Source organism: Ambystoma mexicanum, chromosome 9 (genome assembly GCF_040938575.1).
Source record: "Ambystoma mexicanum isolate Mex_15411 chromosome 9, UKY_AmexF1_1, whole genome shotgun sequence".
NCBI classification, from domain to species: Eukaryota; Metazoa; Chordata; class Amphibia; order Caudata; family Ambystomatidae; genus Ambystoma; species Ambystoma mexicanum.
Genome location: NC_090931.1, coordinates 335,474,253 through 335,497,246, shown reverse-complemented (window position 1 = coordinate 335,497,246; position 22,994 = coordinate 335,474,253).

The following is a 22,994-nucleotide window of genomic DNA, read 5'->3' as shown; positions in this document are numbered from 1 at the left end:
GATGCAGTGATGACATCACAGAGGGGTTCAACCCAATGTGATAGAAAGCAGATGATATCAAACAATTTTGATATCTTTTTAATATCAAAATATATATATACAAATTGATATAAAGTTATATTTTTAATATACAAAATAATATAGAAAAGAATATAAAAAATAATATTTTTTTATATACAAATGTATATTAAACGCAATATAAAAATTACTATTTTTATACAAAAAATGTATTTCTCATACAAACATGTTTGATATCAATTTTGATGTAAAGATGTATATCAATGATATATGGACTGGTTTTGATACAGAGTGTAAATAAAGAAAAGTAGTTTTCTCTGTAAGTACAGGGTGCTTACCAGAGCCTGCACAAAAGTTCAAACAATAGCATTTGACAAGGCGTATTTCTTTTAAATAATGAAAAACAGTTTCCATTATAAGTAAAGTGTGTTTGCCAGACCCTGTACAAAAGTGAAAGTATTGTTTGTATGGGGTCTGCAGCACCTCTGTGGCAACCTGCATGTGTCCCTCTGCCACTCTGTGACCCAACAAACAGCTATGAAGCAGCATTGCTAGGGGGTTTTATCTGCGACAAGGCCTGTGGAATCCCAGTAATGTGGTGACTCACAGAGCAACATTCTAGCCACATCAGCAGAAAACACAGGCAGATCTTTATATTTAGCTCCCCAGAATACAGGATGTCCGTGACAGCTGTGTAAATACACCCCAGCAAAATACACGAGGACATTGTTTATCAACTAAACCCAATTGATGCAATGCTGGCACAGGAAAAATCTGCAGGCTCAGGCTAATTTTAGATGCTTCCTGGGGGTAGTGTTTAGCAACTAAACCCAACTGATGGAATGATGGCACAGGAAACATCTGCAGGCTGAACCTAATGTGAGATCTTTCCTGGGGCCAGCACTGCTCTCTAATTTTGCTGAGTATGCACAAAATAGAATGCTGCGCTTTGTTGATAAGACACCCCATTTCTGCAAAGTAAGCAGAAATACATAAATCTGTGCATTGTTGATAAGAAAAGTGTTTCAAAAAATGTAGCAGGCACTCCTCTCCAGAAAGAACATTGCATGATAACCTGTTCTGAGATGAGAGTTTGCAGCACACGCTTTTTGCTCACTGTACCTTTCACAGATGGGAAATATCCATTTGCATATCAGTCTTTGTCCCGCCCAGATGGCAGTCCAGCACCGAAAAGCTATGGCAATTCCTCTCTGAAGAAGAGTACCAACAGCAACCCCATACACGTGTTTCAGCCTTGTTGGGCCTCATCAGTGAGGTGAAGCTGTGCCTCTCTGAGCACAGTGAGCAGGGAGTCCACATCTGGTTGCCCCCATGTAACTCAGGGTGACCAACCTCAAGTTCCTTACAAATATTTCAAAAAATGTAGCAGGCGCTCCTCTCTAGAAAGAACATGGCATGTTAACCTCTTCTGAGATGAGAGTTTGCAGCACACGCTTTTTGCTCACTGTACCTTTCACAGATGGGAAATATCCATTTGCAGATCAGTCTTTGTCCTACCCAGATGGGCAGTCCAGCACCGAAGTGCTATGGTAATTCCTCTCTGAACAAGAGTACCAACAGCAACCCCATACACGTGTTTCAGCCTTGTTGGGCCTCCTCAGTGAGGTGAAGCTGTGCCTCTCTGAGCACAGTGAGCAGGGAGTCCACGTCTGGTTGCCCCCAGGTAACTGATAAGAAAATTGTACAGGGAAAGGTATGTGTTTTCACCCCTTGAATCTGTAGTGAAACCTTGCTTTTTGGCAGGATTTGATTGTGGGTCTGGGGACACTAGGAGACCACCTGCAAGGCTTTTTGATTGGAAACTGGACCTAGTGTTTATTCGGATTAAAACTAGTTAAACTTCATATAAAATAGGGTGTCGAGTTTATGACTATCATGTTTCAAGGTGCTACATGCTAGTAAAAGTGCACCCCATGCAAAAGTGTTTTGACTGTACCTGTTGTGGGGTTAAAGAGTCCATGATCTGTGTTATCCTGAACCAACTAGTGTTTTCAATTTGTATAAAAAAGGAAAATGATTGTTGGGAAACAAAAGCATTTGGGCCACAGAGTGAGGTGGTGTAATTGTGATTTCGTACAAATATTAATTTTCCTATTCATTAATAAATATATATTATTTCTGTACATGGCCTGCTTCTAGGCTTATCCATGGCACAGTGGTGGGGGGAATGCGTGGTGCTATATGAGTCATAGAAAGGAATAGATTGAACCAATATGAATATTGGGGTGGCGCTTTTGACTGGTGAGGGAAAGAATTAACTTGGTTGCTGCATAAACATCACTAACAATTTTATATGACTTTGGTCTTAAATATGTGTCAACCCCAAACTGTAAAATATGCTCTACTAATGTGGATCATTGAGCAGGCCAAGTCACAAGTCTTTCTGCATGAGGCACTGGAACACTGCGTGCAGAGGGGCACAGAGCTGCAGAGTGCAGGTCGTCAGCTTCCCTGCTCAACAGTTAACAGCTTAGGAAAACAAGGATGGCTCAATGCTGATCAAGCTCACTGGCTGTACACTGTATTCCTCCATCACTTTGTTTGTAGCATCCATTTCATGCTTTTACAGCCTCACTCTGAAACCACTACTGTGGCGATTTGGCACACTATAAAAGCCAACCACCAGCATAATACAACACAAGCGAATGAGCACTTTACATCTAAAGTTCAGCACTAAACCGCCTGTTTCCTTGCTTATCGGGATGATGTTAAAAAGGAAGGGGAAATTCATTGAAACAGATATATGTTTCAAGCTGCATTGGGTGTGTGGGGCTTTTTATTATGGTCATAGATTTCATTTGGATATGTGCATTTTATTCCCACTACGGTCACTGCGGACCTTGTGGCCTTACGCTTGCCCTTTTTCAGTATAAACAAAAGACACCTCTTTGTGAATCAGCATTTAACAATGCTGCTCAAAAATCCGATATTATTTAATGTAAATATTGTGCAAGATCCTTACCAAGTGTTGACCAATTAAAGTATCCTCGTGTGTGGCACACTTTAAAAAGCGCAGCATGGTTTTTTTAGACACAGATCTGCTACTGTATTTATGGGGAAGGTATGTTTCCTGAAACTTACAGATAATCATTCTTTAAACAATCTGACTTTTCAATGGTTTGGTGTCAGACTAACTGAGTCTTATACTTAGGAACACATTTGTGGGATCAATGTAGTCATATTGTCAGTCTCCTGCAGAAAGAGAACCCCACAGTGATCTACTTTTCTAACCATCCCATTTAGTCTTGGCTATTGGAGGCGCTTTAGCACCACTCATAAGCAAAAAACATTGGCATGGGAGTACAGGCCCAAGGGAGAAGGGATTGGAAGTTGGACTCACATCCTGTGGTTGTTTGACCTTTTACCCACCCGTTCTTCGCTGCCGATGGTGCTAAATCATTATGGGCATTCCCAGCTGCTACCTGTCCACCTCCCCCAACACACAACCTTATGGGATCTCTTTGAGTAGACACTATAGCACACTAACATCAAACTCTCTGGTCGTAAGGGTCTACCATTTGTAAGCCATCTTCTTAAAGGTACTGGCTTAACTGCAACTGTAAATCTGCTCATGGTGCTAAAAATGTCTTAAGCAAGTGCTGCTAGTCTTTGAACGGGAAGCTGGTTAAAAAACAAGCATTGGAGAAGCCAACAGTTTGGCTGTTGTATTGGCATTAGTAGGCATTTACCAGCTGTTGCCATCTTATGGTCAGGTAGTACAATTATGGCAGTGCCTGGTAAATGCCTATTACATGCCTATACAAAAGCCAAAATGCTTGTTGATTTTTAACTTGTCTTACTTTAATAGTCGATTGGCTCGGTATAAATGCTTAATACCAGCCACTGGTCCAACTAATCCGCTCCTTCAGCATTCCTTTTCACAACTACACTGATATTATCTAGATGAAGTAAACATTCGTGTCTGCACCTACTGCATCCTAAACTCATGTTTCTAAATGGTATAACCAATTATTTAATGGTTATTTAATGGATGGCTCATAACAACCTTAAAAAAGAAATCACCCAAGATGGAAATATTAATCATTAGTGTCAATGCTGCAGCCTGGACTCTTGGGATATGCCTCCGGAGGTGGGAACTGGTCTACTTATATAGTCAGAGGTGTAAGGTATGATGTACAGTTGTTTCATCAAATGAAATTACTTTTCACAAATCCACTTCAATGCGTTTGCCTCATGGGGAACTATTTTATATATGCACATTTGGAGACAAGGGGTATAAGATAGGGGGTAGCTGGATAGGAGAGTACGGGTGGAACCCCCACTATACAAAACATTGCAATAAATGCATCAAAGCTAATCACCACAAAGTAATTAATTTTGATGAAAAAACATGAAGAACACCAGTATATAGAATAATGAAGATAAGATTTTTCTTATAGCAAATACCTACTTTTCTCACCACCCTCCACAAAACCCAGTCGATACCCGCCTTCAAGAGTTTATGAGTGAATTGGACCATCATTATCTACAGGCCTCTAGCAAACGTCATGACTCATGGACCAGAGAATGTCCAGAGTTTCACACTGGCCCTTCACTCTCTTCCATGATCTACAATTGCTCTGCTTACTTTGGGGTGGTATTGCAGTATCTATCCTGGTCTACACATTGTAACTCTTAAAAAACAATGTTTACATGTGGGAACCATGGCAAGTAATGAACCGCTAAGGCCATTACTGTTAGGAATGTAATGCTGGGTGGAAGACTGGTGTCATGGTACCAATGTGGCAAAAACTCTCATTCTTTTCAAAGCTTTCTCTACAGCAGGCTCACCTTTTTTGAAAAAAAAACAGTATGTGTAGTTTACTGAACCTACATCTGTCACCTGTGGTGCCTCTTCCTTAAATTTTCATGATGAATTAGCAAGAAAGAGGGTGCCAAATAAGCATGTTTAATAATGATCGCATAGGCGTAAAAGGAAACTAGATTAGTGGAGGCCTCCAGGGCACGGAAAATGCAAAGTTGAAAAGGGAGTCCTCTGGCTTCTGAAACAGCGAGTGTTTTCTTCAAATTACCTCCTGTCATTAAGATTTCATTCTGCCACGATTGACAGTCTTTCAGGCCTCAGCTTGGCTTTATACCTGAGATTCGACAATCTGATGGAAATGCTCAGACATAATCTCTGCACAACTATGCAGAGACCAGGAACAAACAATACGTCAGTGGCACAGAGCCATCTTTGTGGAGTTCCCCAAAAACCTGCATTCTAGGGAGGGAACTTGGGTTCCCTCTGGCCATTGACGCACATCGGATCCTTTGCATGGAAAGAGATAGAAGAGGTCTGCCACTGTGTAGAGCTCTACATTTATATCCAGGCTAGGCTGTAATGGCTTCTAGAAACTGCCTTTTTTGTTGTAACCATACACCACACTGCCATTCATTTCCATGCAATTCTGAGATGAGACTATTTTCACCACATGTATTCTCCCAAGAATGTATTTACATGCAACACTGTTTGCCAACTCACTTAAACATTCCCTGCACACAGGCACTCACTTTCAGGAAGACAAGCTTTTAGCCCCCCTTTTTCTATTCAAAGTTGTCATAACCTTTGTGGAATCTAAGGGTAGTCATACAGCACACGAGTATGTGAGGACACGCTGCTGAGCACAAATGAAAGAATGTAAGTCTAGTGATTAAAGTTCTTTGTGTAAGATGTGCTTTACAATATTTAAGCTTAAAATATCATAATGGCTACAATATTTATAAATGATATGGTTTTAGCCCACCCATAAAAGCAAGCAGAACACTTTCTTCTTTTATGCTTCTCTCATCATATCTAACAATATTACGCAGTTTCAAAATAAGTCACGATGAGTCAAAGTGCATTTCTGGTTTAACTCAACACACACACAACATACACACCGGAGACACAGGTGCGTGATCACATGTATATTTGGGATTTAGGAGATATTCTGAGCTTACTTTGCGCCTTCGTTCCTTGTTTTATCACAAAATTCTCCACAATCATTTGGCCAGGTCCACACTTCATGAATATTAGGTGGCCCAACTGCCTAATGTGGCCCTAATGGTCCTAGCATCATGTTGGTCCTGGTGTACCAAGTGGTGCATATGTCTTTGTTTTGTGTGTGCGTGCGTGCGTGCGTGTGTGTGTGTAATGGATGGCATGAAGAAGGCATTATTTTTTACCACTGGGTAGATATGTCAACCGCAGCGGTTTGTGACAATCAGAGGTATCAGAAGTCCTTGGCCTGCTTGTGAGAACGGTTGTGCATGACTCTGGCATGTTTCACATTACAAAATGAGGGAGATGTTTGAGCTATGCTTCATGTTAATTCAGTGCAAGCCCCGATTTGTGTTAGTCACAAAACCACTGCCCACAAAAGGAATTTTAAACCTTACTCAGTAATTTCTAATCATTGTGTATTATTAGACTCCTGCCACAGTTGATTTGGTATGATACCACTGTAAAGTACTTAAATGAGTAGACCAAAGCTGTGAATGTGCGGCAGCATCATCAGGCTTAACGTGTGATAATTATGTGGGGCTGCTGCCAAAGGGTGTTGTAGCTGTTTTGGTAAACGTACACCCCAGCACAGGCACAGACAGTGCCTGTCAAGAATTTGGAGTGATTTTCATAATCACAATATTGAAAGCAAAATGTCAATAAACTCTATGAAAACTCTAAAATAGCTGCTGCATGGTGTGCCATCCTTTTCAGCAGCAAAGTTACACCCCACAAGCATGCACATGTTGTAACTCTTTTTGGCAGTGGGTGCTGTACAAAAATATCAATATGTTTAATTAATAAATAATAGGTTTTAATCTTAAAGTATAAATGTATCCTTGCCTCGCCGTTATAAAGCCTACATCTCCCCTATATACCAGAAACTACATTAAATCCAATTTTCCCATTTTCCCTACTAACAATTAATTGCATGTTGCACATTTGAGGCATCTCATTTGCCCTATCTCTCAGGTGTCAGTGGCAAAAATATTGTTACACAAAAGAAAAGGACCTGTGGCACAGGACATCATTCTGCCTGTAGCCCTATAGTCAGTGCTAAAAGAGTTGTATACTTTAACACTCTAGATAAGTGGTAATTTTGTTTTTGCACAACACTTGTGATTAAAAGGCTATGATATATTTTACAGTGTTTGCTTTCTATGGCTGGAGAGTGGCACAATAAAAAGTCCTGGCTCTCATTGTGGACATGCCCAGCATCCATAGCTCAGATATCCTAAGAGAATTATACATATACGCTGTAAGTATATAACTAAAATGCATTATTTCATTTAACCCCTCGCCGTCTGCCCCAAACGTGTTACTGTGTCACAATGCCATGAGAAATATTTTACTGTGTACGCATGCACAATAATCTCTCACCAACAGTATGCACAAAATGCACCCAGTTTTACGTGAACATGCTTGTAGAAGTTTAGAGTTCTCACTTAGTTTGCAGCCCAGCCTGATGAATGAGGCCTTAACATTTCCAGAAAGGTTGGCTTTTAACATTAAAGTGCAGAAGGAACATGCCATGTGGTGGCTGATGCTACCACACATTTTATAGCTGACAGGATCGTCGTACAACATCTGATAACCCAAACTATTGTAAAAAAAAAAATCGGAATATAAATGGCTGTTTTAAATGTTAATAAAAATGTGTTGTTTATAACACCTAGTTGTGTCTTTATGTTCAGTGGTTATGGTACAAACAGGCATGAAGTTGTTAGAAATATTTTAAGACAAAGGGACGTCAGCAGGTATGGAAGGATGTTAAGAGCTTGTAGCATCATCTGTGAAAATTTAAAAAAGCCAGCATCTGGAAGAACAACACTCTGTGTCTTAACCTACAACATGTGATTAAAACATAGAAACTGTTTCTTTAGCCCGTATTGGATTGCTGGTCCCCATCCTACTGTTACACCTCTGAATAAAATAACTTTTTAAAAATCAACAAGCAATGGGTGTTATTATACATAATAAAGAGAGTAACTATTTTACGATTTTCAACACATATTTATTTATATAAAAATACATATTTAATACATAAAGAGAAAAGGATTATGCACAATTAGGTCAATTCAGAGTGAAAAAGGTTTAATGTAAAGAAAAAATAAACATGCAGATTCAAACAACCGACACTCAGCTAGGACGAGTGCATCGCCTGTGTGACCTAGATGATTTAAAGGTATAAACTGCAGGGGTGCTGTGAATTAGTGAGGGGGTTGAAACCTGCAGGACAATGCTTCACACTTAAAAACTGTTGTTGCCTCTGTCACAATATGTAGCGCCGGTTGGGGACTCAATACCACTACCTATAGCATTTCATGATTGAGCCTTGGTAGCAGCGCTATCCCAAATGTATAACCCCTTGTGACAACAAAGTAGTGAAATGCGTGGTGGTTCCTTGGGCCTGCATCCAGAAGCCGAGACATTCCCAGACACTGATTACCGAGCTCCACTGAAAAATTAAAAATAAAACAATCTCCATCTTTGAACTGCCCCATTCGTTCACCCATGTAAAAGTGCCACCATAGGTCATTCCGAAACTGTGACTGATGCCCATCATCCTTGGGTCTTACTGACCACTAAACCAGATGGGACATGTTGAGTTAGATTAATCAATCATCATAAATCCAATGGCTGCAGTTTGTCAGTTGCCACAGTCCACATCCACAGAGTCTGCCGGCTGTACCATCCATCTGTTTGGGTACATGATGTCACTAAAAATACAATAAAATACACAATGAGCATGAGCAATGAGCATTGCAATATTCACCAACAATATTACAACCCTAGCAACACACCGCGCATTGCAATGTCCGCATCAACATATTAAATCCAATGTAACAACCAAGTACAGGGCCCCTTAGAAATTTCAATTTCAATCTGTTTACATAAATGAATCTCGGCTACAGCACTTCATCAAAGGTGTGATCTTTCACACATATTGCAAAAGTTAGAACTGTATTTTAAATTGCTAGCATACAATTAACAAAGCACTGCTTAGAAGATGTGGAGATATGGGCCAACACTCTGCGCTTCCCTTGCAGACAGAAAATGGACACATTTTGTTTTACTTTGTGCCATTCTGCACGCTGAATAAAATAAATTGTAGCGCCTACTTGGAAGACAAAATGAATCCAGCACAATCTAAAACATACACTGGACCAGTCCTGAAAACGTAAAAGAAGCTGGGTTTTACACCTCTCCAAACATCTGAAACCTGGTATAAACCATGTAATATGCCACCCTTTAAAAAATCCACCATTCCAGCATTCTTTTGTTAAACACAACATGTGTGATCTTTGGCAAATACGTACTTCACATTGTATGCATTTCAATACAATCTGATATTTTCACACACTAAAAATATGTTATCAACTTATCGGCGCTGAGAAACTGAAGCACTGCATTGTGTGCATGCAAATATGGCGCATCACAAAAAGACAAATGCTCCAAAAGTGCAGTGTTTATTTTGTGCAAAGACTTTGGCTTTTTTTTAAACTGAATGTTTGGTATGACTATAAGGGCAGTGGTGAGCCCATAAAAAGAAATAAATAAAAAAGGAATACTAACTAGAAATGCATTCTTTGCAGAATATGAAAATGTTTGCACCAGTGCTACCAGCACCTCTTCTTTATCCTTGCTCATATGCAAAACCACAGAGCATTTTAAGCAAACTTTACATTTTTAAAAATGTCATTAAAAGTGCATAGCTGTTTCATTGAAAAATGCACAGCCTAATGTCTTTGAGTGCCTCCTCATCCCCGGCCCGGCTCATAAAGGGCCTGAATATCAATAAGTACAGTATCACATGCCCTTAGCTTCATGCTTCCAATACATTAAAATCCAGATCTTAAAATACCCCCATGCTCACTTTTTTAATGTTGTTGAAGCCAACTCTGAATAAGCAGCAGGCCCAGTTTTCAATTAAAAGACTTTGCAGGGGGTATCCCGGTGTCCACAGACCCATAAACAAATCCAGCTGAAAAGCAAGGTTGCCCGCAGAGTTGCCATTAGTTGTTCCAAGTCAATTAGTGTCACAGTAGTGGATCATCAGGCCAGCACTCTGAGAGTGGGTTTGACAGTACCCCTGCTGGAGTGAGAGACCCCCCTCTTAAGAGATGAGAACACATACCTTTTCCCGAACAAGTTTCTTATGAGCAATGCACAGATTCATGTATTTCTGCTTACTTGCGAAATTGTGTTTCTTATAAACAAAGCACAGCATTCTATTTCAGGCAAGAATTAGAGATAGGCACTGGACCCAGGAAACATCTAAAATGAACCTTACCCTAAAGATGTTTCCTGTGCCGTCCTTCCATCAGCTGGGTTTAGTTGATAAACACTGGCCACAGGAAACATCTTAAATTAGCCTCAGTCAGCCGATGTTTCCTGTGCCAGTATTCCATCAGTTGGTTTTAGTTGATAAACAATGTTCTTGTGCATTTTCCTGGGGGTGTATTTACACAGTCATCACAGAACATCATGTATTATGTCGAGCTAAATATAAAGATCTGTCTGTGTTTTCTGCTGATATGGCTAGAATGCTGCTCTGTGAGTCACCACATTCCTGGGATTCCAGGTCTTGTTGTAGATAAAAAAAAACAGCAATGATGTTTCACAGCTGTTTGTTGGGTCACAAAGCGGTAGAGGGACACATGCACGTTACCAGAGAGGTGCTGTAAACCCCATAAAAACAATACTTTGACTTTTGTACAGGGTCTGGGAAACACATTTTACTTATAAAGCAAACTGCTTTTCATTATTTACACTCTGTATCAAAGCAAGTTCATATAACATTAATTTACAGTTTTATATCAAAATTGATGTAAAAAATGTAATCAATTTTTGGGGGAACATTATATAAACATTTTAAATAAAAATGTTATATAAAAATAAAAAATCTATAAAATGCTATATAAAATATGATTTTTATATTGGTTTTTATTTAAAAAATGTATTAAAAATATGACTTTTCTGCTTCCTATCACATCGGCTGGAACCCCTCCGCGTCACTCTGCAAAACCCTAGAATCACAGTCCCCATCTTCAGAGCTCACTTTGCTCTCAGCGCTATCATGCCAACCATGCAACACTGTCGCCCGCTGCTCCCATCTTTATATAGATTTTATATAAAATGTATATCCACTTATAACAAATGATATAAAATATATACCCACTTATATAAAATATACATTTGATATAAAATCGATATCAAAATTTTTTTATATCATTTTTATATCAAATGTATATTAAGTTTATATCAAAGTCTATCAAAAGGGGGAGGGACTAAGATCGGAAACAGGGAGTGGGCCACCTGTCAAAATGTAATATGAGAGAAACAGGGCTCTCTCTACCACTCACCCTAGAAGCACTGCATTTTGGCAACTTTTCAGCTGCATTTTTGACTACTTTTTGGATTGTGAGGTATTTTCACTACAATTTGGCAACATTTTTACTGGATACCAAACAATCTATCCCACCACATAAAAAAGTGCCAGTTTGCAAGTATTTGACCCTTTTCCTTAGGTGTTACATGTTGGCACTGTATAAAACACTGAATTAAATAAATAAATATGAGATTGATGGTGACAAACTGCATCCTTTGGGTGCTGGGAATAGTTTGGACTCATCAAGCAAAACAATATTTTCCAAGGAGATATTCAAGTTTAACATTTCTTTTCCTCACAGCACCCTGACCCAACATTGACCTATTATTGTAACCTTTTAGAAATATATTGACTAGAAGCCTGTATTTTTTAGAGGAAGTTCTGAAGAGTTGCATGTGAAATAATGCAGCGCCTCCACACCTGCCAGTGTCCAGGAAAGTTAGTCATCTGCATTAGCATAGACATTTAAATGAAATAAAGGAATGGTGTACTGCAAGGAAAACCACTAGGCATGTGATATACAAGAAATGTTTCCTTAATGGCTAGGGTGACCAGACGTCCATGTTTTGCCAGGACTGTTCTGGGATTGGGCCTCTGTCTCCCTGTACTGAGAGTTTTTTATTTAAAAAACCCATCCTGGTTATGGATAAAGTGACAATAATTCCAAAAAATAGCCATCTTGGCATTTTCAGAATTGTGCTGTGGAAGGCTGGGCTCAACATCCAACCTTTCAGATACCACCCACATGCATCGACTGGTTGTGCCACAGAGACACATTGAAAACCAAAGGAACAGAAAGGCCTGTCATATCAATCAGAGCAATAACGCCTTTTGTATTAACATGCATACATCTGTAGAGTAAAGGACTTCAAGGAAGTCCTGGGCGAAGTCTTGCAAGAAGTCAATGTGAAATGTGATGTGGGCTTCATGCTTCTGACATTTTGAGCGTGGTGAGCCAGGAGAAGGAAGGCAGCCCAATGCTCCTCTTTCAGCCTCCTTTGCCAAGGGCCCACTCCATTACCAGACATGCAGGTGCAGCCAGCAGAGACTGCATATGTATATAGTATATGGATGTTATGCTAGTGTTGTGCTTAATGAGGTAAATCTAGTGTTGTGTGTGCATATTGAATAAACAACGACTAACACCTGTTTCTACTTTAATTCCAAACATAGCTGTGCCTTTGTTTGTAATTTTGAATGTCACACTTTGTGGTGCTTTTGCATTTTTGATTTAGTCTAAAACTAGCTGTGTTACTGTGCAGACTTGTTGTGCCCTTTGCTTGAATTGGATTACTTCTCTGCAACATGCTGGCCCAGTGATTGCTCCATACCGCTGTATTCATTTTTTCTCTCCACGGCTACACTCTCTACTCACCCACAGCGCTTTCTGTTTCTCCTATCTACTCCAACTGCTTCTCTATCAACTTTCCTTCCCTTCTCACTAAGTCTGGAAGGAAGAAGTTTAAAAAGGATGTCTTTGCCGCCAACCCAGGTCTCCCCATCGCTGATTCCTATTCCAGCGCTTCTTCCAGACAGACCCTCACCGACATCCTCTTTGTCGTTCCTTTGCCAGATCTATGAACTTTTCATATGATCTCTGTGCTCTGTCCTGTCTCCTCTTCTCCCATTAATGGTAGCCCCCGCTGAGAAGCCCTTATGGCCCACTTCGACTCCTCTAAGGTCATCATCAAGGTCTACCTAAATGGCACCGTTATGGTCCAAGACCTTCAGGCCAATCTCTTCCTCTTTGATAGAGATCCCTCGCCTCATCAACTTCCTTTCATTTCCTGCTGTCCCCTCACCCCTTGACTACCTTGCCCTCTCCTCCCTCCCCACCTTGGTCTCCTTCCTGACCTCCGCAGGGCGTACCTCTGATTTGTACCCCTCCCAGGAAGGTCTTTAAGGCTGGCAATCGTGTTAATCTTGCCACTCTCAACTCTCGCTCTTCTGTCAAACAGGTCTTACTGAGACATGCTTCACAGACAGCTCTGTCACAAGCTTTGAAACTCTCCTCCACGATGGCTACAAGATCCTCTCCGCACCCAGATCCACCGGACACAGAGGTGGTGTAGCCCTGATCTTTCCTGAGTGGATTCCTGTCTCTATCATTCCCACACAGACATACTCCTCTTTCAAAAGCCTTGCCTGCAGACTCTCGCTTTCTCCTAAAAACTCTCTTACTGTTGCTACTCTCTACTGGCCCCCTGGTCAGATCACCTAATTTCTCTCTGAATGGCTGACCTCCCTTCCTCCATCCTGGCTTCAACCACTAAACTCCTCCTCCTTGGTGACCTCAACATACACCTTCATTCCCCCTGCCCTTGTCTGTACTCTTTTGCAACCTCTGCGATTCCCTCTCTCTTTATATTCTCCCCTCTGGCCTGATTCACTCTGCAGGGCACACATTTGATCACTTGATGTCCTCAGACCTTCCCCTCTGCATCCCTCTGACCACTCCTCTCGCCTGGAGGGACCACTCTCTCCTCTCATCTCTCCCTGCCTTCCCCCCAGGTCAAGCCTACCCCAACACTGCCACCTACCTTCTCGGACACCCGTCCCATGAAGCGTGTGTCAGTTGAAACTTTTGCTGCTACCTTCTCCCCCCCCTCCACCTCTGGCTGACTCACATCCTGATACAGCCCTGTCTACACTCTACTCCTCTATCTCAGATGCTCTTGATGCTCTTGACCCTGTCATGAGCATCCACCTGAAGCCCAAAGCCAAATGCGTAAGTGTAGGCGGGCTGAGAGGAAATGGAGGGCTTCTTGTTCATCCTCTGACAAACTGGCCTGTCTCCTGCTCCAAAGGCAATACCGACTCTCTCTCCACACTAAGAAGAGAGCCCACATCCACGCCTGTGTGTTCGCCATCTAACAACTCAGCCAAACTCTTTAAAATCTGCAAGGAGCTGGCCAACCCTACTGCAGTCTCTACCTCTCCTGTCGCTTCCCAGGCACCTTGCCTCCCGCTTCATCTCTAAAACCCATGATATCCTATCCTCCCTCTCTTCCCTGCCCCTTCGCCCCTCCTTCTGTGAACTCTGGTGCTCCTACAGCCGCTCCCCCTCCTTTCTTCTACTCTTTTCCTCTTTTCTCTCCTGACGATGGTCTCTAGACAAGTCTGATCTATGAAAGCCTTGTCAAAACAGGTTTTTCCTTGCTCTTCCAAAACCATCAAGGACCATATTGACACCATCACTCCTGCCCTGGCTGATTTCTGCAACCTCTCCTTTGCCTCAGGAGCCTTCCCTTCCCCCCGAAGCACTCTCTTGTGCACCCTCTTCTCAAAAACACACAGCTGACCCTTCTTGTCTGGCTAACTATCACCCAATCTCCATTACTCCCTTTCTGGGCAAACTCCTAGAAAAGCTTGCCATCTCGCAGTTTATCCTTCACCCTGAATTTGTTGGTTGTCTCCATGACCATCAATCTAGCTTTAGAACTGCCAGAAGCATGGAAACTGCTCTCCTGAACATCCATGAAGATCTGCTCTGCAACCTTGACTCTAACATCCCCTCTGTCCTCATCTTACTTGATCTCTCTTCTGTCTTCGACACGGTCAACTATACTATCCTGCTCAACCGTCTCCGTGACAACCTGGGTATCCGCGATCAGGCTCTCGCCTGACTGACCTCTTTCCTCTCGGATCGACCCTCCCAGGTCCAACTTGGGTCATTCCTTTCATCTATCTCCCTCTCTACCTGTGGTGTTGCCCAGGGGTCTAAACTCTCATGCTGGCTTTTCAACCAAAACCTGCCAATTCTCGCTCATCGCATCACCATGTTCTGCTCCCATTTTTAGTGCTATGTTGATGACACTCAACTCATTTTCAGGCTTCCCTCGGCCACCTCCTCTCCTTCTCTCATCTCTATTTGCCTATCTGCCATTCAGGATTGGTGTGCCGCCAATGATCTCTGCCTGAATGTCAGCAAGACGGCGATCCTCCTCATTGGCATACTGCCACCCTTCTTTCCTCTCATTCTCTGGCTAGACTCACTTGGCCCTCCTCTTACCCCTACCTGCGAGGCTAAGAACTTCTGGGTCATCTTTGACTCCAAGCTTTCCTTCTCTACCCACATCTCTGATGTCTCTTAAAAGTCAAACTTCCTACTACACCTCCTCAGAGGTATTCTGCCTTTCCTCTCCTTCACCCAGAAGCTCACTGTCTCTCGAGCCCTGGTTCTCTCTGGGTTGGACTACTGTAACAGCCTCTTACTAAATATACCTGCTTCTTCTCTCTGCCCTTTGCAACTTATCCAGAGCAGGACTGCAAGACTTGTCCCTGGCCTCAAGCCCTGGGATCGTAACTCTCCAGCCCTGACATCTCTCCACTGACTCCAAGTGGCTGCAAGGATTACATTCAAAATCCTTTGCATTGTCTACAAGGCTTTTTGAAGCCTGGGTCCAATATACATTCAGCTGTCCCTTCGTAAATACCTTCCCTCTTGAGCTCTTCTCTCCTCTACCTCTATCTCCCTTAGGGTCAGCCATTTTTCAAAGAAACAAGCTGGGAGTAGATCTTTATCTTCAGTGGGGACCTCCCTCTGGAACAGCCTCCCTGCCACTCTGAAACTTGAAGAAATCCATCTCTGGTTCTGGTAGCACCTCAAGACCTTCCTTTTTGCTTCTGCTTTCACCCCTTCTCTCCCCTGCTCATCTGCTCTCTTGGCACTATGCACCTGGCCTACCTTCTGATTTCCGGACCCAGATACCTGCTCACTGTGCAACCCACCTGCACTGACTCCTGGCAATCCCTTGCACTGGGGCCTGTATCTGTAACCATATAGTCCCCCACCCCCTTTTTTCTTTCTGCGCTTACCAGACTCACCCTGCCTGTTGCCTTACCCCAGTACTTGCCACCTGCTGGCTGCACGTGCACTGTTTGTTGTTTATTATAATTTATTTATTTATGTATTTATTTTGTATATGTTTTCCTTTGCTCTGCACTTTCCACTGCTCCCCCCTCCCATGCACTTCTCCCCTTTTTCCCTCTCCCATGCACTTGTGTGTTCTCAATGTCGCTGGGCCCAGTAAGATCAATGTTTTGTTTTCTCCCTTGTTCCCCTCCCTTGCCTTGTCGTGCACTGAAACACATGTGTACGACCGTGATATAAATAAAAAATCAATTAAATTCAACATATCCTCCTGCCTGCACGTGATCCTTCTCCAGACCTGAAATCTCTCCACTGGCTCCCAGTGATTGCAAGGATTACATTCAAAATCCTTTGCGTTGTCCAAAAGGCTTTTGTGGCCTGGGTCCAATATACCTTCAGCTGTCCCTTCATAAATACCTTCCCTCTTGAGCTCTTCTCTCCTCTATCTCTATCTCCCTTAGGGTCAGCTGTTTTTCAAAGAAACAAGCTGGGAGTAGATCTTTATCTTCGGTGGGGACCTCCCTCTGGAACAGCCTCCCTGCCACTCTGAAACTTGAAGAAAACCATCTATGGTTCCGGAAGCACCTCAAGGCCTTCCTTTTTGCTTCTGCTTTCGCCCCTTCTCTCCCCTGCTGATCTGCCCTCTTGGCACTGTGCACCTGGCCTACCTTCTGATTTCCGGACCCAGGTACCTGCTCACTGTGCCACCCACCTGCACTGACTCCTGGCAATCCCTTGCACTGGGGCCTGTAGCTGTAACCATACAGTCCCCCGCCCCCTTTTTTCTTTCTGCACTTACCAGACTCACCCTGTCTGTTGCCTTAACCCAGTACTTGCCACCTGCTGGCTGCACGTGCACTGTTTGTTGTTTATTATCATTTATTTATTTATGTATTTATTTTGTATCTGTTTTCCTTTGCTCTGCACTTTCCACTGCTCCCCCCTCCCATGCACTTCTCCCCTTTTTCCCTGTCCCATGCACTTGTGTGTTCTCAATGTCGCTGGGCCCAGTAAGATTGCTATTTTGTTTTCTCCCTTGTTCCCCTCCCTTGCCTTGTCGCGCACTGAAACACATGTGTACGAGCGTGATATAAATAAAAAATCAATTAAATTCAATTCAAGTCAACATATCCTCCTGCCTTCACGTGATCCTTCTCCAGACCTGCAATCTCTCCACTGGCTCCCAGTGGGTGCAAGGATTACATTCATAACTGCTGAACCCATATGCATGCAAATTGTATGGGCCGAACCCTTACCCTCACCAGTAATAAGCAAGAGCACACATTTGTCAAGGCCGTAGGATTTTATTGTGCAGATATGGTTATGGAATAACAATAATCACATATCATAATAACATCATACTTTTGGGCACCGGGTCCAGAGGTTACCCCCTCTGGCCCGTGCTGTTTTATTGTCCCACAACTTTTAGTGGTCACCGTACAGTGTCCTTCTTTGTTTTTTCTTTGTTCTTCTCCCTTCTTTTGTAGGGTGGGTGGGTTTTCTGGTAAAGAAACAAAGATTGGAGGACGCTGAGTGCACAGCAAACCTCCTGTTTGTTTGGGTCCCCGTTCAGAGTCCACAAACAAGTAGTGTTTTCTTAGAGCATGCTGCTCTTATTTATAAGAGCCAGGGGAGCCCTGGGTCTTTGATGTGCATAGTGGGGGAGCTGTAGTCCAGCCCCCAGGCTGGTGTAGCCAACTGTCTATGCCCCCAGGAGGGGGGCGGCAGGTCCTTGACCCTGCGCCCTGCCTGATAGCTACCTTCCTGGTGCTTAGCACCTTGTTGCTTGGTGGAAGGGTGAGGTGATTGTTCAAACCTCACCCTTCCCTTGCTTTTGTTTGCTGGAGACTGCGTTTCTCTGTGTCCGTGGGGGGTGGGAGGGCGAGCAGGCTTGGGTTTGGGGCCGCCCCTCTCCCAGGCCTGCCACATGGTAACATCAGTTACCCTCCCTCGCCTTGGGCGGCCCTGCGGCATTGCCCATAACTGCTGAACCCATATGCATGCAAACCCATCCCTCACCAGTAATAAGCAAGAGCACACATTTGTCAAGTGTTGGCAATAAAAGGCCGTATTGTGCAGATATGGTTATGGAATAACAATAATCACATATCATAATAACATCATACGGGCAGGTTGCCGGCTGACAGCGGTCCCCCGAAAGTATCTCTACTGGCAACTCCTGGAGGCTAGGGTAGCTGTGATTTCTTGAAAGAAATGTTCCATGCCCTGGTTTGATAGGTGGGTGCTGTCTTTAAGAAACAGATCTAGGTCACCTAACGTGATGGCCGGGTGTTTTATGAAACCCAGGCCTCGTGCTATACAAAATCTTTCCAGCCCCTGTTCAGTTTTCGTCTAGAAATGTCTACTGATTTGTAACAATTGGCCCCTCGCCATTTCTTTCTGGGCAGGATGGCCGAGAAGTAGATTTCTGTGTCCCTCCAGTTATGCAAAATGCCAGCTAAGGAGGAGCAAGTTTCTTCCAGTAGTTTTCTCCTTCCTACAGACACTAGGTTGTTGCCCCCTAGATGTACCATCAGGAATTCTGGCGGATCTCTCTATGCGACCAGCTCTGCTAGTGTGTCATGGATGTTGGCAAAGAGAAGACCTCTGTATCCCCACCAGGAAGCTATGGTGTTCCTAACGGGTGGACCCTCTTTTGTTTCTTCTGCCCATCGGCCTGTCCTGAAGACGAATGAGTGGCTGACTATCCATGCTGATCGGAGTGGTGTCCTCTCCCTAGCAGTTGTTTCTAGAAGGGTGGAGAGAAAGAGAAAGGGGGGGAAGGGCTATATTAGCTGTGGTCTGATGTATCTTTTGTAGCAATCTGACTTCCATCCCCCTATGTTTTTTAGTTGTTCTGGTGCTAGTCCTCCTTGCCATGCTGAGGTGGCGGCCCCGATTCTAAAGGAATGGGTGCCAAAATCTTTAGGGTCCCATCCTGTTTTGCTGATTGCTTTCATCAGCACCCCTTTAAATTGGTATTGGTTTAGTGCAGAGGCATCCCTGTGGATTAAGAACCTCCCCCAACTCTTGGCCTTTGAGCGTAGTAAAGGTTGGTGATACACACCGGGCAGTTTTCTGCATCGTCGATGCAGCAGATATTGATGGTTCTTTTTAGCCCCTGTTTTGGACTGTTGGATGTCTATGCTGATGCTGTCTTGTCTGGCCCTGGCCTCCATGATGCCTACCCCATTGTTGGCTTTTGTGATGGAGGTGATAAGTTCCCCTACCTGGAAGGCCCCAAAGTACGCTAGAATAAATGCTGTTTTAAATAGCATGGTCTCATAGGGTTGCCAGCGTATGGCCTCCAGTTGCTCAGCTATTTTTACTAGTTTGTTGAAATCTAAGGGGCGGTGGGTGTCTACCTGGGGTCCCTCTGTTCTGCCCCACCCTTTCATGGCGTAGGAGATCAGAGCGTTCTGAGTGGGGTCTGAGTCTCCCCGTATTTTGGAAAAATATGAAATTGCTACCAGGTGTCTTTTTGCCCAGTCCCTCTTGAAACCCTGGTTGTGAGCCCATTTTAAAAATATTTCAATGTCTTTAATCGTTATTAATTCTACATGGTTTAAACCTGTAGCTTTGAATACTGTTTGTAGGCACTTACTGTATTGAGCTGTGGTAGTGCCTGCCAGTGCTTTCTCAGCCATCTCTGTTAAGAACCCTGTGTCAGGGTGTGTGTTCTTTGTGGATAGCGTGATGTTGGCACCCGTTTTTGAGGTGCCTGGTTCTTGTTGGGCATCCCGGCCTGGGCTCTCTGGTGCTGGCGTTCATGCCGTTTTTCTTAATTTCCCATTATTGACCAGCATTCCGCTGTTATTGCCGTCATCTGTTTTCGGGCGTGTGGTGCTAGCTCCCGGAACCTTGGCCACTGAAAGCGAGATAAAGCATCTGCAATGTTATTGTCTGCTCCAGCGTTGTGTTTTGCTTTGACCACAATGATTTCCTGCAGTGTGACTGCTGTAATGGCTCGTAGTACTTTCAGCACTAAATGGCATTTGGTAGATCTTCTGTGTATGAAGCCTACCACCGCCATGTTGTCACACCAGACCAAGAGTTCCTAGTTAGTTAGCTGCCTGCCCCAGATGTGTATGGTTAGCTAAATGGGAAATATTTTTAGGAGGGTGATGTTTTTTTGTCCACCCTGCCGTTTGCCATGAATTGGGCCAGTGTCCTGTCACCCATTCTGCGTCAAGTATGGCTCCAAACCCCCTGCTCCCGGCTGCATCAGTAAAAGGACCCTTTTTGTCCATGTATTCAATGGCGTGCGCCAAAGTGAGGTCCCGTTGAAGTTTCTGAGGAAATTCCCCCAAACTTCCAGATCTTGTTTTACTTCTTTGCCTAGCCGGATGTGTAAGTGGGGTTTGGTGTATGATTTGATTTTTAGTTTCAGACTTCTGGAGAATATCTTCCCCTGGGGGATTATTCTGGCTGCAAAGTTAAGGCTTCCAGCCAGTGACTGGATTTCTTTTACTGTGGCCTTGTCTTTTGTTGTCAGGCCTTGTATTTTTTCCAGTAGTCCTGCTAACTTCGTTTTTGGAATTCTGCATAGGCCCCGTGCAGAATCTATTTCAATACCCAGAAAGATTATGTTGGTGGCTGGTTTGGTCATCTTCTCTGTTGCCAGGGGATGCCCCACTGTGCAGCCATTTCCTCTAACTTGGCCAGAGCTCTACTGCATTCTTCAGAATTTGCTGGTCCCATTACCATGAGGTCATCAAGGTAGTGAACTATTTTGGCTCCTGGCTTTTGTTTTTGGAATGCCTATTGGAAAAAAAGAGCTGAACTGTTCAAATAGGGCACAGGATACTGCCGTCCCATGGGGAGGCATCTGTCTATATAGAATTTGTTTTTGAACGAGAACCGTAGCCATTGCTGAGAGTCTGGGTGGACTGGCAGTAATCTGAAAGCAGATTCTATGCACAATTTGGCCATAAGGGCGTTCGTATCACACTCCTGTATGAGTCTCACTGCTTTTGGAAGTGTGTGTTGGATACCGCAGATTCTGTGTGCGGGATGCCATTGTTCAGTGATTGGCCTTTTGAGTAGGACAGGTGGTGGATTAGTTTGCAAAGGTAGCGGGCGCCCCTCTCTTGACAGAACAAGGCCTGATAACCTGTTCAGTGGTTATTAACCACTTGAGAGTTCGCAGCCACTGCTTTTACTCACTGTGCCTTTCACAGATGGGAAATATCCATTTGCATACCAGTCTTTGTCCTGCCCAGGGGCAGTCCAGCACCGAAATGCAATGGCAATTCCAACCTGAACGAGAGTACCAGCAGCAACCCCATACACGTGTTTCACCCTTGTTGGGGATCATCAGTGAGGTGAAGCTGATGCCTCTCTAAGCACAGTGAGAGGGAGACCACGTCTGGTTGCCCCCAGGAGACCTAGGGAAACCAATCCCAGGTTCCTTGAAATTTAGTTTGCAAAGGTAGCGGGCGCCCCTCTCTCGACAGAACAAGGCCTGATAACCTGTTCAGTGGTTATTAACCACTTGAGAGTTTGCAGCCACTGCTTTTACTCACTGTGCCTTTCACAGATGGGAAATATCCATTTGCATATCAGTCTTTGTCCTGCCCAGGGGCAGTCCAGCACCGAAATGCAATGGCAATTCCAACCTGAACGAGAGTACCACCAGCAACCCCATACACGTGTTTCACCCTTGTTGGGGATCATCAGTGAGGTGAAGCTGATGCCTCTCTAAGCACAGTGAGAGGGAGACCACGTCTGGTTGCCCCCAGGAGACCTAGGGTTACCAATCCCAGGTTCCTTGAAATTTAGTTTGCAAAGGTAGCGGGCGCCCCTCTCTCGACAGAACAAGGCCTGATAACCTGTTCAGTGGTTATTAACCACTTGAGAGTTCGCAGCCACTGCTTTTACTCACTGTGCCTTTCACAGATGGGAAATATCCATTTGCATATCAGTCTTTGTCCTGCCCAGGGGCAGTCCAGCACCGAAATGCAATGGCAATTCCAACCTGAACGAGAGTACCACCAGCAACAGGTGGTGGATTAGCCTCATTTTACCGGGTTCTTTTTTGGGGACCAAGCCTAGTGGGGAGACTATGAACTCCACAAAGAGCATGCACTTCCAGGGGCCTGCAATCCTCCGTAGTAGTAGTTGTTAAGAAAGGAAGAAGGCAATGAATATGGCAAGGGAAATGTGCACGGAATCACACAGTGAACAACTTTGAATCTAACAACGTGCATACAATACCCAAGACTCGTGTATACTAAAATCCAGGAGTGCAAATAGAGTGAAACTATAATACCAATATATGAAAAGGGATGTGGGGTAAGCACTTAGAACCTCCTTATGACTGAAAGGAAAGTCGGCAAACTCCTTACCCACTATGCTATTACAGATACTGACAGCGCTAAGCCCACGTAGAGGGCAAGCAAGGACATGATCTGTGAGCTGACACTCTGGATGATACTGAATAAGGAACTTAGAAACAGTACTCACGAGGACCGGAAAGACCACTTGAATGTCAGTAAACCCACGAACCCAGTTGATCAAACAGGGACCCTGAAGGCTATAACAGCAATGGGTGGAGGAAACTAAATACATAAGACCCTAGTCAAGGGGCAAGTAGGAATAGTGATTATAGAATAGTGAGGAAAACAAAGGGCATTCACACTCGGACTAGTTACAACAGAACCCCACACCTAATAATCAGTGGGAAATAAATGCAGAAGTGCAAT